Source organism: Diabrotica virgifera, chromosome 3 (assembly GCF_917563875.1).
Source record: "Diabrotica virgifera virgifera chromosome 3, PGI_DIABVI_V3a".
Classification (NCBI taxonomy): Eukaryota; Metazoa; Arthropoda; class Insecta; order Coleoptera; family Chrysomelidae; genus Diabrotica; species Diabrotica virgifera.
This window is the reverse complement of record NC_065445.1, coordinates 31,712,437-31,718,625: the sequence shown is the minus strand read 5'-3', so window position 1 is coordinate 31,718,625 and position 6,189 is coordinate 31,712,437.

The following is a 6,189-nucleotide window of genomic DNA, read 5'->3' as shown; positions in this document are numbered from 1 at the left end:
CCACATACACGCAGTTTTCGTAAAGGCGTTGGCACGCTCGATCACGAGACAGCATGTGAGGTGTCTCAACTGCAGTTCATTAAGTTATCTGACAAAGTTGGGCAAATCTGATTTTTTGAAGACAAAATGGCAAATAATCCCGAGTTTTTACGTAAATTCACTGATATTTATCAATCACACCCTTGTCTATGGAATTTTAAATAAAAGTTGTATATTTCACGTCTTCAAAACTGCTAAAAACCTTAATGTTGCAATTAGTCTTTCTTCTGCAGTAATGGCACTTGTCATTCTAGTACTTATTTTGTTTTGTAATTAAAGGTGTCACTAATTTCAGTAGTTTTTTAAAACATGTTTCATCCATTCGTTTGGGTTTCTAGCACAATTGAGGGGGTTAGAAGTAAAAATGTTTAAGCGCACTTTTTTAAAATTTTACTCTAAGTACAGATTCACATACTTAAATGGTATTAGAACTTAATGGTAAAACGATTTAAGCATATTTCGCCCCTACAGGCGCCATCTATCGCCATTACATTTAGTTCACTGAAAACAAATGCAGTTTGCTTTGGTAGTAAACAGGTTTAACCGTGTGCTTGAACCGTTTTACCACAAAACTATTTTTAATATCCTGTAAAAACAAATAGTAATAAACGGGTTTAAGTGCGCTTGAACCATTTTACCACAAAACTATTTTTAGTATTCTGTAATTTGTAAACACATGTTAATACAGGATTAATTTCAAGTAAATAAATATTAGATTTGTGCCAAATTTTGAAGACTAATTAAGTATTATGCAACGTGCCAGTTGTAGTTACACTGTGGATAACAGCTGGGACAAAAATGATTAGTAATATGCAATTAACATCTGCACTTGAACCGTTTTACCAGTAACATTTATCAACACCATGTACCGATTCAAGTACATTTTTTTAATTATATGTAATTGAAAAAAGGAAGGATATAGTAAGAATAATAATATACCCTTATATGTTTATCATTTTATAGTACATTGTACACTAGACACATTTTAGTTTTGAAGCTGATTATCTCAGAACTATCAAAACTGCACTTAAACCCTTTTACGTCTGGCCCATCTCGTCGATAACTGTACTGTGTGTGGTAAGAGTTGCGATTCCTTACAGATCTTTAACTGAAGGAAATGGTCGTCGGATAACGAACTGATTCTCGTTTGTGTCAGTTTTCGATAACGGCCTTCAGTCTTGGCCTGCATGCCATGGCCTCTTCGATATCCGCAAGTGAGTGGCCAGCATAAGACTAGTCGTCAAAGACGAAAATGCCACTGAACCTCTAAAAATGATACGAACCAACTGAATTAGCTGAGAATATCAATTTTGAAACCTCAAGAAAGATGCAAAAAGTTTTTCACTCCTACCTCCGGACTTCCCCTTTAGGAGGGGGGAACATCGATTTACCAAGAATCTGAAGGTAACCCGCAGAAACAAAATGTTTCAAACAAGAGTAGGTGAGATACTTTTGGACAAAAATGATTACCTAGCACTTTTTGTGTAAAATCGACCTTTCTCTCGGAAACAACCGGTGATTTTGGATGTCGGTTAGCGCTATCAATTTTTTAAATAAAATTTTTATCAATTTGACGGTAAAAATTAGATTTCTTTTGATTAGAGTGTCCTATCGACAATAATCAAAATGCATTTTAAAAATGAAGAGTGCAGCTTTCAATGTTGGCATTTTGTCGCAAATGAAGTCAATTCCTACACATTTCATATCAATAAAATTTCTCATTTCCATTGACAGTTCACTATGAAATTTCCATTATTAGAGCTATTTTTAGAAAGGAACTACAACGTTAACAGGGTTTTATTGTTTCATATAGTCAATGGACCTCTATATTTGAAAAAACCGCGGAGTGCTACCATTTAAATTGATGCGTTTTTGAGAAAGGGGTGAATTAGTCCCTAGGTACAGGGCGAATTAGGGTGAGTTCTATGCACATTTAGTGCAAACACTTCTATAGGAAAATTATTCCAGGTTAAATTTACTATCGAAATATCACATTTTAAAGTCAAAAACATTTTTTTACAAAAATATATACAAAAGAACAGCAAGAAAAAACATGAAAGATAGCAATTTTGTTTTTTGCCCCCTAACTTTTTTCCACGGGGATATAAGTATAGGCATTGCTTCACAGAAAAAAAACTTCCATCTTTCCTCTTTAAAATGGCGTTTGGTAGAAGTCCCTGTGATTTACAATTTACAAAATATGATTTTTCAAATTTCGCCATTCACAGCGATTTTAGGATATTTTCCTTGTTACTTCGCAAACATTGTTCTGTAACTTTTTTCTACGCATTTCTAGGTATACGCAATGGTACATTTAAAAGAAAGAGAAGTCAATTACCTTTAAAATGTTATATGTGGAAGAACTTCCCGTCGAAGGCCGTATGGCTATATTTAAGCAAGATATGGTTTTTTAAAATTTTAAACTTTTAATGATTTTTGATATATTTTACGATTATTTTTAAATTTCTCATTATAACTTTTTTTAGTGTATATTTGGGTATATGTATTGTATAATAAAAATAAAAGCTCATTTTCTTTACTTTAAAATTGTGTACAGTAAAAAATTCTAGGACTATTTTTAAACAAGATATGCTTTTTCAAAGTGTGACATGTACACTATACACATGTAATAGTTGGAACCATAATATGGAAAACTTTTTTAGTATTAACTGTATGAAAAAAGTTATTCTTTATAAAATGCTCTGCCTAGTCTGAAACCTAAAATGCAATCATCAGATATAAAATTTTATTAATAGTGTACGAGGTATGTTAAAAAATATGAATTTGCTCAGGAGTAAAGTACCTTTATATTTCACAATATCGAAAAGTGTTTTTAAGAAAAATTATTTGGAATTAAAAATTATATTATAATATGCAATTATACTCTTCTAATTGAAAAAAAAATTAAAAATTTTAAACTTTTTGCAAATTACGGATACTCTTGGATATCCTACGAATATCTTGTTTAAAAATAGCCCTAGATTTTTTTGGAATACACCATTTTAAAGTAAAGAAAATATGCTGTTTTATATTATACAATGTATATCCCTAAATGTACAAGAAAAAAAGTCATAATGAGATATTTAAAAAATAATCATAAAAAATATCAAAAATCTTATTAAAAGTATGAAACCTTGAAAAATCAGAACTTGTTTCAAAATAGTCAACCAACCTTATACAATAGACCATTTTAAAGGTAATTGACTCCTCTTTCTAATAAATGATGTATTGCATATACCTAGAAATGCGTAAAAAAAAAGTTACAGAACAATGTTTGCTAAATAATGGTAAAAATGGTCCAAAAATGCTGTGAGCGGCGAATTTTTAAAAATCCTGTTTAGACAAGACGAAAACGGCGGGTTCGTTGGAAAAAATATTCCCATGAATTTTTTTTACATAATCACATTCGTGAGACATCCCAGAATAAGGTTCAAGAAGTCGCCCACGCGAAAAGTGGTCCAAATTTTTTTGAACAAAAAATATTTTTTTGTTCAAATTGCAAAAAATCAATATTTTCGGTCCGTACTAATTTTTTTTTAAATTCTTTGGACCATTCTGGACAAAAAATATCTTATAATTTTTCTCTAAAGTTGATCTTTTTCGAGTTATAAGCAATTTAAAATTGAAAAAACGAAAAATGGTGATTTTTAAGGCTTAATAACTCGGTTAAAAGTTATTATCATGAAAGTCAGAAAGTGACTAAATCAAAGTTTAAAGCCCCCCCCTACAAGATCCTGAAGAAATTTTTGTCATTATTTTATTACTAAGCTGTTATTTTTAAGTAATAATAATGAACGGTAAGATCGTATTGACGCGGCTGTAAATGTGAGTGCGAAAGAGATGCCATTCCAGTAGTCCAATCGTGCATCTTACTCGCACTCATATTTACGGCCACGTCAATACGATCTTACCGCTTATTATTACTTAAAAATAATACCTTAGTAATAAAATAATGACAAAAATTTCTTCAGGATCTTGTAGGGGGGCTTTAAACTTTGATTTAGTTACGTTCTGACTTTCATAATAATAACTTTTAACCGAGTTATTAAGCCTTGAAATCGCCACTTTTCGTTTTTTTCAATTTGAAATTGCTTATAACTCGAAAAAAATCAACTTTAGAGAAAAATTATAAGAGATATTTTTTGTCCAGAATGGTCCAAAAAATTAAAAAAAAAAAATAGTCCGGACCGAAAATATTGATTTTTGCAATTTGAACAAAAAAAAATTGTTCAAAAAAATTTGGACCACTTTTCGCGTGGGCGACTTCTTGAACCTTATTATGGGATGTCTGACGAATGTGATTATGTAAAAAAATTTCATGGGAGTATTTTTTCAACGAACCCGCCGTTTTCGCCTTGTCTAGTTTAGGAAAATATAAATCCTAGAGACTTCTACTAAACGCCATTTTAAAGAGAAAGAATGTAAGTTAATTTCTGCTGAAGTAATGTCTATACGTATATATATTCCCGTGGAAAAAAGTTATGGGGCCAAAAACAAAATTGCTTTCTTTTGTGTTGTTTTTTGCTTTTCTTTTCAATATATTTTTGTAAATAAAAATATTTTTGACGTTAAAATGTAACATTTCGATAGTAAATTTAACCTGGAACAATTTTCCTGTAGACGTCTTTGTACCAAAAGTGCATAGCACTCACCCTAATTCACCCTGTGCCTAGGGACTAATTCACCCATTTCTCAAAAACGTACCCATTTAAATGGTAGCACTCCGCGGTTTTTTCAAATTTAGAGGTCCATTGACTATATGAGACAATAAAATCCCGTTAACGTTGTAGTTCCTTTTAGCTCTCTTATTTTGAACATAATCAATAGCCTAAACCTATAACATGAAATTTCGATTTTGAGTTTTTTTGGCAACAAATATGAAGCATTTGAAATATGCCTAATAATGCTGAATTTAAACTTTCACATTACAAACGATCTAAAACATTAAAACTGCTTCTATCGATTGCACAAGTACCGAGCTGCTGCAGATAAGGTAAATTTTGCCATGTTGGTCGCTAACATAGGTACATCAAGAAGAAGAAGGATGTGTTTTTGTCTCTTCGATTGTTCTTTTAATATCATCTTTACTTATTTTGGAGGCCTTTGTTTTTTATGTACGACTCACGAGCAACTCTCTGCCTTCATGTCAACATATCTCTCTTCAGCTTCATTTTCTTCATGACGACGTCTCTCTTCAGCTTCCTTTTCTTCCGGTCGACGTCTCTTCAGCTGTCTGTTCTTCCTGATAGCGTCCTATTACAATTTACAATTACCTACTAATTGCACTAATAATTATCGTTTACAAAACAATTCTCACCGATACGCATAATCGCCAATATTAATCTAATCTAAAGCTGCCTCGGCGGGTTTATACAGGGTGTTTGGTAAAGAATGGTCGATAGCTTAACCTTAGATTTGTGAGCTCAAAATAGGTCGATTTTAGCTAAATTAGCTTAGTACTAAAGTTGGTAATAACCGAAATAACGGGTGTCAAAATTAAACTTTTATTTTATTTAATATTCTTGAATATTTCCATACAGGCATGGAATAACAACACGAAATTTGGTAGGTGGGGGTCTTTTGGGACAAGAAATCTAAGTTCACCACCAAAAATTATGTATTACCCAGAGGGCACGACATACGTGTTTCAGCGCTCATTTAATATGTTCAATTTTTTTATCCCCAACTCTACTTACTTTTTGAATCAAAACTTTTATTCTCTTATTATTTTTACTTAAAAAAGGTATACTACATTCATCTCGCTAAACTCAACCGTTTTCGAGATAAACGCATTTTAATTCTGCGGTGCAACATAATTTTTTGCATAATATCATTGTAGTTACAACCGAAAGATAAACTTAAAACCATAATAATTGTGCAAGTTCTCTATTCATGTCATTGCATCGCAAATTCCTCGCAAATTCCATTTGAAGGAATTTGCGATACATTTTTGGAAATTATTATGGTTTTAAGTTTATTTTTCGGGTCTAACTACAATGCTTGGTCTAAACCCAAATGCGTTTATCTGGAAAACGAATGAGTTTAGCGAGATGAATGTAGTATACCTATTTTAAGTAAAAACATTAAGAGAATAAAAGTTTTGATTCAAAAACGGTGTAGAGTGGGTAATAAAAAAATCGAACGAATTAA